This window comes from Bos grunniens, chromosome 11 (genome assembly GCF_055505025.1).
Source record: "Bos grunniens cultivar Pamir isolate PY7600 chromosome 11, Bosgru_T2T1.0, whole genome shotgun sequence".
In the NCBI taxonomy this organism is placed as follows: domain Eukaryota; kingdom Metazoa; phylum Chordata; class Mammalia; order Artiodactyla; family Bovidae; genus Bos; species Bos grunniens.
In genome coordinates this window covers 60328733-60342609 of record NC_141175.1, presented here as the reverse complement: position 1 = coordinate 60342609, position 13877 = coordinate 60328733, and positions in this window count along the sequence as shown.

Genomic DNA, 13877 nt, shown 5'->3' with positions numbered 1-13877 from the left:
TAATTCCTTGGTCTCTGAGGTTGGGATCAACATGCTAAGGAAGAGAACGTCACCTGAATCCAAGATACAACTCTATCCCAAACTCAGGAGACTCCCATTTGAATAGGATCCAAGGAAAATAAGGGAGTTTCCCCTTCTTCATCTCTTAACTTTTCCTTCTTCAATATTGGTTATGAGTCTCTCCACCCTTCTAGAAAGATATTCCTTCAAAATCCCCCAAAGAAATTCTTGATACTTCCAGGAGTTCTTAGGGACTAGATTTCAGTTCAAAGGTCTTTGACTTTGAAAAATGAAAATCAAAAGGTGGGGGACTTTCATATGTAGGAGAATTCCATGTCCTTACAAAAATCCCAGGTGGCTCAGCGGTAAGGAATTCACCTGCCAATGCAGGAGATGCAGGTTCAATCCCCAGGTCAGGAAGATCCCCTGGAAGAGGAAATAGCAACCCACTCAAGTATTCTTACCTGTAAAATCCCATGGACAGAGGAGCCTGGCAGGCTACAGTGCATGCAGTTGCAGAGTCAAACACAACTTAGCAACTGAACAATAACAACAACAACAACCTACTGTGTAGCACTGGGAACCATAGCCAACATCCTGTGGTAAACCGTAATGGAAAAGAATATTAAAAAAAAAAGTGTATATATGTAAAGAATCTATATACATATGTATATATGTATACCTGAAACACTTTGCTGTACAGCAGAAATTAGCACAGCATTGTAAATCAACTATACTTCAATAAAATAAATTTTAAAAAGCTACCAATGCCTGCTTCCCTCCAGATATTCTAATTTTGTGGATCTGAAATACAGTCGAGCAATAGGATTTCAAAAATCTAATAGGTAGCAAAATTAGACAACTACTCACCTGGACAAAAAAAAAAAACCATTTATCTGTGCATTGGCCACAGCACTAAGCATTTGCACTGATCTCACTAAGACTGGAGGCTAGTACGCTCTCTTTTAGTCTGCTAAGGGTCTCAAGCAACCAGCTAGGTTATTATTCAAAGTTCTCACTAGTGGTAGTTGGAAAGACTATGAAAATTAGAAAGGGGATGAATATTAAAATTCCCAGATTACCATGAGAAAAAACATCCAAGACAAGGGAGTTGCAGATTAGACTACATCCTTTTCTTAGAGTCTGTTGCTTAGGTATTCAGCACTACACATGTCCATTAAATGGCCACAGAAGAAAACTGGATACTGATGATGCACCATTTCCTAATGGGTACAAATGCTTTCAGACTGCTCAGATTCATAAGACTATGCACTGCACAAGCAATTAAGACTTGGAACACATTTTCAGTATGATGATACTCTTGGGCTCTGTGTCATTTGGCCTGATGAAGGTGTGGTCCGTTGTGTTCTAAAGTCAAAGGCTTGGCTTAATTCCAATATGGATCCATATTATAACAATTTTTTTAACATAATGGGATTTTTTAAAAAGTTACGAATGAGGGTGGGGTGTATGGAGAGAGTAACATGGAAACATACATTACCATACATAAAATAGATAGCTAATGGGAATTTGCTGTATAACCCAGGGAACTCAAGCTGGGGGCTCAGTAACAACCTAGAGGGGTGGGATAGGAAGGGAGGTGGGAGGGAGGTTTAGGTGAGAGGGGACATGGGTAAACCTATGACTGATTCATGTTGATCTTTGGTAGAAACCAACACAACACTGTAAAGCAATTATCTTTCAATTAAAATAAATATATTTTCAAAACTATGCTAGAGTAACAAAAACTAAAAACGATGTTATGAATGTAACTTAAGATGCTATGGATATAATATACAACATGACGAATATAATTAACACTGCTATATGTCATATATGAAAATTGTTAAGAGAGTAAATCCCAAGAGTTCTCATTACACAGAAACATTTTTTTCTGTTTCTTTAATTTTCTCTCTGTATGAGATGTGGATGGCCACTAAACTTATTGTGGTGATTTTTTCATGACATATGTGAGTCAAATCATTATGATGGACACCTTAAACTTACACAGTAGTGTCTGTCAATTACCTCTCAATAAAGCTAGAAGAACAAAAAAATAGTGTTCTGAATTATAGGGTATGCACATCAAATACAGGGCCTTTCCAGATAGTTCAAATGGTAAAGAATCTGCCTGCAATGCCGGAGATCTGGGTTCGATCCTTGTGTCAAGAAGATCCCCTGGAGAAGGGCATAGCTACCCTCTCCAGTATTCTTGCCTGGAGAATCCCACGGACAAAGGAGCTACAGTTTATAGGGTCACATGCTGTTAGTAGGCAGAATTAGAAGTTAACATTTCACAATGGACTATGATGCCTGAGCTAGTTTATTGTGTAAAATAAGTTAGCAGTATCAAAATCACCAGACATTATTTAGTGACAGGGGCCTGGCTTCCAAAAGAGTTCTAGCACTGGCATCTCTGAAGGGGGAAGATTGAAAAAAGAAAAGGGGATGACTTTAGAATGGAAAGAGGAGAGAAGTAAAATTTAGAAAACATTTAATGGATGAAATCATAAATCTCACCCCTCAAAACAGTTTTAATGAATCTGAGATTAAGAGCCTAGGTAGATCTAACCAAATCACTACAGCTGAAAATATTCTCTGCCACATAAGGGCCCATAGAGCATCACACAGGTTCCCTGGCTCGGTATCACCCATTTATTCCCATTATACATTGACATTCCCAAAACTCCTGTCATGCTCTGAACTCAGTTTCTTTGAGCATCAAATTATCAGATAGTATTGTTGTCTTCCTTTATTGTCTGGTAGCCAGTTACTTACCTTGCATTTCCATGTTGTCATTCTATTAAGTTTTTAAATAAATAAACTTAAAGATTTCAGTGTTTGAAGAATGAAGAAATTCTTTGCCAAAGGAACTTTAATGACAAAACTGCAAACAGTCATGCAAATAAATCAGAGTTGGTTTGATGGGTTTGAGAGAAAGGTTCTGTCTACTTTATACTACTTTGGCTGTACCTGAGTTAAGAGCTTAGTTGCAGTCTGGCCCCAGGATGTCAGATGGCAGAGAAGGACAAGTAGCCCAAGAGGTAAGTCACTGCAAATGACCCAGGAGCCTGGCAGAGTGAACCCAACTCCACATCACACCTAGGTGTGATGGTTAATTTCGTATGTCAACTTGGGTATATCATTGTACCCAGTTTTTGTTGAACACCAGTCTAGATATCAGGCTTCCCTGATACCTCAGTTGGTAAAGAATCCACCTGCAATGCAGGAGACCCTGGTTTGAATCCTGGGTAGGGAAGATCAGCTGGAGAAGGGATAGGCTACCCACTCCAGTATTCTTGGGCTTCCTTTGTGGCTCAGCTGGTAAAGAATCGACCTGCAATGCAGGATATATGGGTTCAATCCCTGGGTTGGGAAGACCCCCTGCAGAAGAGAAAGGCTACCCACTCCAGTATTCTGGCCTGGAGAATTCCATGGACTGTATAGTCCATGGGATCGCAAAGAGTCAGACATGACTTAGTGACTTTCACTTTTACTTAGTCTAGATATCACAGTGAAGGCACATTTTAGAGGAAATTAATATTTAAATTGGTAGACTTTGAGTAAAGTAGATTACCCTCCATAACGTGGGTGGGCCACATTCAATCAATTGAAAGCCTTAAGAAAAAAAGACTGAAGTCTCCAGTTGTTGTTTAGTCTCTAAGTCATGTCTGACTCTTTGCAAGCCCATGGACAGTTGCCCACCAGGCTCCTCTGTCCACAGGATTCTCCAGGCAGGAATACTTGAGTGGATTTTCATTTCTTTCCCCAGGGGATCTTCTAGACCCAAGTGTCAAACCCTAGTCTCCTGTATTAGCAGGTGGATTCTTTACCGCTAGCCACCAAGGAAGCTCGAGGTCTCCAGAAGAAGAGGGAATTCTGCCTCCAAATGGCCTTTGGACTTGAGATCACAACATCAAATCATCCCTGAGTCTCCATCTCCAGCCTGCTGGTCTGCCCTGAAAATGTCAAACTTAGTCCCTCAAATCACATGAACCAATTCCTTAAAAACCCTCCTCTCTCTCTCCATGCATACACAACACACACATCTTTTTTTTTTCTTTACACTTTTAAAAGTTTTTTTTAAGTTTGCTTTTAATTGGAGGATAATTGCTTTACAACGTTGTATTGGTTTCTGCTGTACAATGTGAATCAGCTTAGGTATACATATCTGCTGGGATATATGTATGCTGGGAAAGATTGAAGGCAAAAGGAGAAGAGGGCGGCCCAGAATGAGATGATTAGATAGCATCACCAACTCAATGGACATAAACTTGAGCAAACTCTGGGAGATTGTGAAGGACAGGAAAGCCTGGCATGCTGCAGTCCATGGGGTCACAGAGTTGGATACAACTGATCAACCGAACAACAATAAGAAAACCCCCTCCCTTTTGAGCCTCCCTCCCACACCATCCCCATCCCACTCCTCTGGTTCATCACAGAGCACCAGCCTGAGCTCCCTGTGTTATACGGCAGCTTCCCATTAGCTAGCTGTTTTACACATGGTAGCGTATATGTATGTCCATGCTACTGTCTCTCATTTGGTCCCACCCTCTCTTTCCCCCATTCTCTACATCTGCAGCTCTATTCCTGCCCCCACAGACATCCTATTGGCTCTGTTTCTCTGGAGAACCCTGCCTAGTACAGGAGGTGAGCCTTCTCCCAAGGTCCGATTTCCCCCATTATACATATCCAGCATGCAGGTGTGTTTAACACTCAGAGAAGGGGAAAGGTACAGCTAAAGGGGAAAACTATGACCCGGGCATCCTGCAGCTCCCTTAGGAGCAGTCACTGTGAAATGAGTTTCCCCGCTGCCCAGAGAGGAGACAAACGACGAAGAGTCATCTAGAAGCTCTCTGTGTCCAGGCAGTGAGTGGGCAGGGAGGAGTGACAACAGTCGGCAAGCAGGACCAGGTGAGCTGGGCATGGATCTGAGCAGGGTCTCTCTAGCCCATTTGTTCTCCTAATAGGAAAAGGGGCTTAACTGGAATCAAACTGGCCAAGCCTAAAGAGCATTAAAGCTTCCCTGGTGGCTGTAATGGTAAAGAATCTGCCTGTAATTCAGGAGATCTGGGTTCTATCCCTGGGTTGGGAGGATCCCCTGGAGAAGGAAATGGCAACCCACTCTAGTATTCTTCGCCTGGAGAATCCCATGGACAGAAGAGCCTGGCGGGCTACAGTCCATGGGATTACAAAGAGTCAGACATGACTGAGCAGTTATCACAGAAAGGGCATTGGGACTAGACCTGTGAGCATCCAAGGCATATCTTCAGAGGAGAATCTCTAGAAACCCAAGACTTTCTGTTAGAGGCACTGAGCATTGAGTTTATTTATTTAGCTGCCAAGGGTCTTAGTTGCAGAACTCAGGATCTTTCACTGTGACTTGGGGACTCTCTTGTTTTGGCACACCAGTTTAGTTGCTCTGAGGCATGTGGGATCTTAGTCCTCCAACCAGGGATCGAACCTGTATCCCCTGCATTACAAGACAGATTCTTCAGCACTGGACCACCAGGGAAGTCCCTGAGCACTGGGTTTTTTCATATTATAATCATGGGACTTTATTTTGAGGTTACTCACTACTAGAGTTTGAACATGTGAGTTATATTTGTGTGATACTACATTAATTGGACAATATTCCATTACCATCTGAGCCACCAGGGAAGCCCCACAAATTAAAAAAAAGGCAACCTATCAATTCATTGCTGTGAAGTGAACTAGAAAAACTGAATAGATTTGTCAACAATATACTCTCTTTTGTGTTTTCCTCTTTCCCTGAACTAAGAAGAATAAAATCAGTTTCTTGTGACATTTCAGGGACTTTTAGAACAAATGCATCTCCAGGAGATTCCAGGACTAGTGGACTGGCTTTCCAAAACTGATTTGTCCATGTGACCATTTTTTCAAGAAGCGTTTCCTGAGGTTTGTGTTTCATGGGACACATGAAATAAACATAGTCTTTCTTATTACTCCCCAGTTCTCTATTCCTTTTGTTTGCAGAACAAAGCTCTCAGTCTGACAAAAGAAGCCCTTCACAACCTGGCCCCTGCTCTGTAGGTGTATCTCTCACAATTTCTTTCTTTCCTTCTTTTTTGGTTTTATTAAACTACTTGAGTTAGGACTAGTCAAATCTGAAGTCTCTGGTCTGGGGCTAGACTAACAGAATTTTTTCTTGAGCAAGAAATGGTTTGCCTGCTCCCTCCTACCCCCACTCCCTCTTTGACCATAAGGTTCACAGCTATCTTAGCTATTACGTCAGCTTCTTAGACTTTCAAAGGAATGTTTAAATCAAGCAAATTTGCTGTGGAGGAAGTTAGTTGTTTAATATGAAAGCAATCTAATTTCTGGTAACCTAGCTAAGTTCTCCTGGAAACTCTAAAGACCAAATCTCTTGCTGGTATTTTCAGATAATGATTTTGTATATTTCAGATGACTTTATCTTAATTCATTTCCACTTTTGCCTTCTGTGTCTGTCCTGACAGTAGATACGGTTCTCACGATGTCTGTTCAGTGATGCAATCAAATTTACCATCCCTGGAACTGATCAAGTCCATGCCCATCTTTCATTCATAAAAGAAGGATTTATTTGGCTTCTCAGGACAAGAAAGATCTATATACAAAGGTTCTATCCTAGTACATGTGCACAAAGGGCCTTTTGCATTTAATTTTTATTGTTATTATTATTAATTTTTGGCCATACAGTGCTTCATGCCAGATCTTAGTTCCCTGACCAGAGACTGAACCCATGCCCCCTGTAGTGGAAATGCTGAATCTTAACTGCTGAACTGCCAGGGAAGTCTCGCCTTTTGCATTTAGAAAAGAAGTAAGTAATGCTTAGTCCTGTGAGGCTCATACAGCTCTGAGAAATTTAGTATGAACTAAGAACCAGTCATAAGAGCTGGGGTTTACATCTAAAGGACTTCTGTATTCGTGGTTTGGGTTATTTATACGCTTTGGTTTTGCAGAGGACCAATTAGCATTTCCTCCTTTAACCAACATAGAAAAGCAAAAAGAAAAAACAAAGTCTCTGGTATTGCCACAAGCTGAGAAATACACCCAATGTCTACAGAACGATACTATGCAATCAAGTCTGAACCAGCGTTGAGTAGGCCCTTGGAAGACGCCCTTCCATGTAAGAAGGTTGCTAGGCTTGAAATGTTTCCTTTCAAGAAAAGGTTCTCTCTCCCATCCTTAAAGAACCTTTACTTGGGGGTTATCTCTGCTCCTCCCTGCTGAACTGCTTATGGCTGGCTACCTGGTACACATTCAAGTTCATGACGTGCTTGGCCTTTTAACTTAGAAAAACAATTCCAAGGCCAGAGCTGTGTGTAGAAGCCACCCTTCCTGCCTTCTTTTCAGAACTAAGATTAAGGTTTTCTTATGAAAGCGGGACTTCCCTGGCAGTCCAGTGGTTAAGGCTCCACGCTTCCCTGCAAGGGGCAAGGGTGTGGCTTTCCAGGAACAAAGACTCCACATGTTGTTGTTGTGTGCTCAGTTGTGTTGGACTCTTTGTGACCCCAAGGACTGTAGCCTGCCAGGCTCCTTTGTCCATGGGATTTCCCAGACAAGAATACTGGAGTTGCCAGTATTCCTCCTCCAGGGGATCTTCCCAACCCAGGGATGGAACCCATGTCTCTTGCATCTCCTGCCTTGGCAGGTGGATTCTTTACCACTAGTGCCACCTTGGAATCCCAAGATCTCTCATGCCGGGCAGCCAAAAAAAAAAAAAATAGTTTTTCTCATAAAGGATAGTTTTTTTCACTGATTTAGCAAAGAGGGAGATAGTCATCAGAGAGATGTTTAAAAGGATAAAGTGGAGGACACTCTTCTATCCCACAGCCTCTCTCTGATCTCCACGTTTTGGCTTCTGCCAGTTCTCTCAGAATAAACTGTTTAAGGAAGCACAGATCGTCTGGGCCCCACCCACTAGCAGCCCGGCCACAGCTCCATCTGCCTTAGGATTTCAGAAAAACAGATCCACATCTGAGTCACTGGTGGCTTCTCTGGGTGAAACGGGGGCTGGCCTCTAGGATCAGGTGATGGTCGCATGGCTGGAAACACAATTACTAAGCCAATAGGAAGAGTGAATGTATTTTAGGCATGCTTGCCCTGCTTCTGAAATTCAGGAGCTGCAAGGAAGCTGCTTTCAAAGTGAAAGGAGGATTTCAGTTCACCACAGGCTGTCCGGAAAGGAAGAATGTAGAAACATCTTGTTACCTCAAAGCACAGCTGCGAGAGAGGAAGCCTGAGTTTCTACAGATGGATCAGAAGAGCAAATATCACAGGCTGACAACCCTCCACGTCAGCTCAGCCAGGGTTGATCACTTCCCTCAGAGTATGGTTGTTGGGGGAAGTCTGTAAAGGTGATACTGGCCTAAATTTCCTGCTCTTGGGGGATCTCTAAACTCAGCATTAAGAGAAGGGTGGGTACCTCCACCATCTCAATTCTGCAACAAGTGCAGGCTAACACCACTGGTTCTAGTCATTCATTTTTTCATTGGTTATTTCACGTCATTTCACCAGTACTTACTGAGCGCCTACTAGGTGTCCAGTGTTGCACGGATGCTGAAGAGACAGCAATTAACAAGAAGGGCTGTACTTGAACTGGTGGCAGCTCAGACCCACGGTGCTTTAGGATAAAGGACAGATGACCCTGTCTTCATGCTACTCAAGAAGGGCCAACCTGCAGGGGTTAGAAGTGCAAATAGATGAACATGAGAGCCAAAAAACCTTTGGGTTGGAAGGGACAGTTGGGAATTCCCTGGCATACCAGTGGTTAGGGCTCCATGCTTCCACTGGGCTTGGGTTTGATACCTGGTTGGGTACCTAGGATTCCTGCATCCCTCGCTGCCAAAAACGAAAAGGGAAGGTTCTGTCAGGATGATCCCTCTGACTTCCTTTTCTGACTCCCAGTGTTTTTCCAGGAAAATGACACTTACTGACTCACAATTAATAGTGTGAACTCTGAATTATTTTCTTAGTTCTGGGTCAGCATTGATTCAAACTCTTTGCACCAGTCCTCTCTCCAACCAGTTGTGTTTATTTGTAAGAAAATTAAAGGGAATTATTAGTTTATAATTTTTTTTTTCCAGTCATGCCATGCAGCATATGAGATCTTAGTTCCCTGACCAAGGATCGAACCTGCACCCCTTGTCTTCACAGAGTCTTAACCACTGGACTGCCAGGGATTTCCCTATAAGTTTATTATTATTCTATAAAATTAATGGGAATTATTCTGTTAGAACCATAGAATAGAGGAGGGAAGGGTAAGTATTTTTTTCCTACTGAGAATATTCAAAGATAATTAAAAATTAAACTAATGTCTCTGATATCATTAGTGCTTCGGTTTTATCAAGATAAATGAGCAAGTGATAGGAAAAGAAGAAGTAGGGAATAAAAAGGAGAAAGAAATGGAGCTTAAAGAAGTCAGGAGGCTTCCCTGGTGGCTCAGTGGTAAGGAATCCACCTGCCCGTGCAGGAAATATGAGTTCGACCCCTGGTCCAGAAATATCCCACATATTGAGTAGCATCTAAGCCCAAGCACCACAAGTACTGAGCCTGTGCTCTAGAGCCTGGGAGCTGCAACTATTGAGCCCATGTTCCCTAGACCCTGTGCTCTTCACAAAGAGAGAACTACCACATGGAGAAGGCAATGGCACCCCACTCCAGTACTCTTGCCTGGAAAATCCCATGGACAGAGGAGCCTGGTGGGCTGCAGTCCATGGGATCACTAAGAGTTGGACACGACTGAGTGACTTCACTTTCACTTTTCACTTTCATGCATTGGAGAAGGAAATGGCAACCCACTCCAGTGTTCTTGCCTGGAGAGTCCCAGGGATGGGGGAGCCTGGTGGGCTGCCGTCTATGGGGTCACACAGAGTCAGACATGACTGAAGTGACTTAGCATAGCATAGCATAGCATTTAATGGGTGCACAAATGAAATTTGTGGAAATAAATTCATTTCAGCAACTTTGCATTAAGTACTGAAATAATAGTTGCAATCAGTATCATGTTTAGCAGGAATTATTAGGTTGGTGCAAAAGTAATTGCAGTTATGCCTTGTTGAACTTTGCTGTTTGATATTGGAATACATTCTTAAATAAATGTGGTTATACTTAGATCATTTTAATGCACATTTCTTGCTTTATGCTTTTTTTGCTGATGACTTATTACTTGTTGTATATTATATATGTATTTTAGACTTGGGAAATGTTGTTAGACAAAAAGCAAATTTGAGCAATTTTCTTATTCAAGTTCAAAATGGGTTGTAAAGCAGCAGAGACAATTTGCAACATCAACAACACATTTGGCCCAGGAACTGCTAACGAATATACACTGCAGTGGTGGTTCAAGAAGTTTTGCAAAGTAGATAAGGCCCTCGAAGATGAGGAGCACAGTCGCCTGCCATCAGAAGTTGACAACAACCAGTTGAGGGGATCATCGAAACTGATCCTCTTACAACTAACTATAAGAGAAGTTGCCGAAGAACTCAATGTCAACCATTCTAAGATCATTTGGCATTTGAAGTAAATTGAAAAGGTGAAAAAGCTTGATAAATGGGTGTCTCATGAGCTGACTGGAAATCAAAAAAAGTCATCCTTTTGAAGCGTTGTCTTCTCTTATTCTATGCAACGAGTTTCCCGATTGGATTGTGACGTGCGATGAAAAGTGGATTTTATATGACAATCAGTGATGACCACCTCAGCAGCTGGAGTGAGAAGAAGCTCCAAAGCACTTTCTAATGCCAAAAAAATGTGGGGTTTTTGCACCATTTTTTAGTGATCTGCTGCTGGTCTAATCAACCACATCTTTCTGAATCCCGGTGAAACCATTAGGCCTGCAAAGAATGCTCAGCAAATTAATGAGGTGCACAGAAAACTGCAATTCCTGCAGCCAGCATTGGTCAACAGAAAAGGCCCAATTCTGCACGACCAATGCCAAACTGCATGTCACACAACCAACATTTCAAAGTTTGAATGAATCAGGCTATGACATTTTGCCTCATCCTCTATATTCACCTGACCTCTCTCCGACTAGTTCTTCAAGCATCTTGACAACTTTTGGCAGGGAAAGTGCTTCCACAACCAACAGGAGGCAGAAAATGCTTTCCAAGAGTTTGTTGACTCTCAAAGCATGGATTTTTATGATACAGGAATAAGCTTATTTCTTGTTGGCAAAAGTGTGTTTGTTATGGTTCCTCATTGTAATGGTTCCTATTTTGATTATTATAATAAAGATGCATTTGAGCCTAAAAAAAAAAAAAAAAAAGAAGCTACCACAATGAGAAGCCTGAGCACTACCACTAGAGAGCAGCCCCCAATCGCCGCAACTAGAGAAAGCCCGAGGGGGGCAAAGAAGACCCAGCAAGCCAAAAATAAATAAATAAAATTATAGGGGAAAAAAAAATGTCAGGAGGAAGACTTCCCCAGTTGCTAAGACTCCAAGCTCCCAACGCAGGGGGCCCAGTTTCGATCCCTGGTTGGGACGCTGTATCCCACATGCCACAACTAAAGACCTCACACGCTGCAGCTAAATATTAGGATCAGCCAAATAAAAATAAATAAATAAGTATTTTTGTATAAGTCAGGAGCTTTGCCGCAGTGAAGTGGGTAAAACAAGATTGGAATTTAATATTGCTATTTCCTGGGCTTCTCTTAACTGCTGTGCCCAAAGGGTTCAGATCTTTCTAAAAACTGATGAATAAAGATAACAGCCACTCATCCTTCAAATCTCAGCATCCAAGTTTCAGAATATGAAAGCAGGAATTAATACAACATGTCAAAGAGGCATCAAACCTATAATTGAAAGACACATCCTGGTTCTTTTTTTACTTTTCAGCTCTTAAGAGAATAAAAAACCTTAGGACTGGCAGCACCTAGAAAAGACATCTAGAAGTTGATATTTAGCTTGAAATTTATTTCATTGTCTATTTAAAGATATCTAAGGAAGAAAATGTCACAGCTTCCTAGATAAATCACTCCAGTGTTGAATAACTTCTTTAGCTTTCACCTGCATCTAGTCTCCTGATTTTCTCTAAGATGCTCTGCTTTTGTGATCGGGACTGTTACTGCTCTACATTTTTCACAATTCAACATCACAGTGCAACCACCCTTGACAAGACTCTCGAAACTTTCACACAGTGGGATTTATGTGAGTTGGTGGCTAGTGACCTGGGACCACTGAAAACACAACCCTTATCCACCTGGGCCAATGGATGGGAACTTCTTTGTCATGGGCAGGTGGCAGAGCTCTTGCCTTGAGCTTTGGTGAGTACCTGCATGTCCTCCTGCCCAGGAATCTTTCATGTTGTTTCTTCTCCTTTATTACTTTGAAATCTGCTTTTAAATATCCAGGTAGTTCATTTATTTATTGTAACTGAAGTACAATTGATTCAGAATGTTGTGTTAGTTTTGAAACAGAACGAGACCCTATGTTCCTTGGCCCCATGTCCTCAACCTTCCTTTTGTTTGTGGAAAATTTAGCCAAAGAATAAGTTTAATCAGAGAAGTGAGAAAAAGCAGAAGCAAAGAAAAGCAGAACAAAACAATAACAGATTAGACAGTAAGCAAAGTCAAGGACCTTTAGTTCCTTCTCAAGGGCTATAGATAATATTTGGAGCCATATCCTGTGAGCTGTCTTATAGAGACTGAAACCTCCACCAGGTGGGAGAAGTTAACTACATAATGACCAGACTGTAGCCATGACATAAGCCGCCACAATTTCAAGAACTGGTCTCATGGAAATGGGAACAAATCCACCCTGGAACTGAAGATTAACTGTACCTAAAATAATCAGGAAGATGCTGATCACAACTCTGATGACCAATTTCAAGATGACCGTCAGAGCTGACTGTGCTCTTTCTGCAATGTAGCCCCTCTCTCTGCCTATAAAAACTTTTGCCCCCTGATTATCAGTGGGGGATGATATACTCCAGTATTCTTGCCTGGAGAATTCCCGTGGATAGAGGAGCCTGGCAGGCTACAGTCCATGGGGTCGCAAAGAGTCTGATACAACTGAGTGACTAATACTTTCACTTTCATATATATATATATATATATATATATATTTCACATATCTATATTCTTTTTCAGATTCTTTTCCATTATGGTATATTACAGGATATTGAATATAGTTGCCTTTGTTATATAGTAGCTCCCTGTTTATCTATCTTGTATGTAGGTGTTTGTATCTGCTTACCCCAAACTCCCAATTTATTCCTTCCTGCTTCCCCTTTGGTAACCATAAGTCTGTTTTTCATGTCTGTGAGTCTGTTCCTGTTTTGTAAATAACTTCCTTTGTGTTGTACTTTAGATTCCACATATACATGATATCAAAGGCTATTCATCTTTCTCTTTCTGATTTACTTCACTAGTATAACAATCTCTAAGTCCGTCTCAGTTCAGTTCAGTCGCTCAGTCATGTGCAACTCTTTGCGACCCCATGAATCACAGCACGCCAGGCCTCCCTGTCCATCACCAACTCCCGGAGTTCACTCAGACTCACGTCCATCGAGTCAGTGATGCCATCCAGCCATCTCATCCTCTGTCGTTACCTTCTCCTCCTGCCCCCAATCCCTCCCAGCATCAGAGTCTTTTCCAATGAGTCAACTCTTCGCGTGAGGTGGCCAAAGTACTGGAGTTTCAGCTTTAGCATCATTTCTTCCAAAGTCCTTCTATATTGCTGCAAATGGCAGTATTTAATTCTTGTTTATGGCAAGTAATATTCCATTATGTATATTATGGGACCTCTATTTCTCCAGTGCAGCTCTTGTTTCTCAGGCTTTCACCAGTGAAGAGAAAATAAAGGGCCCAAATCATAACTCCAGAAATTGATTCTCTAAGGCCCACTCAGTCTTTCTGGAACTCCAGCTCCACAGTTG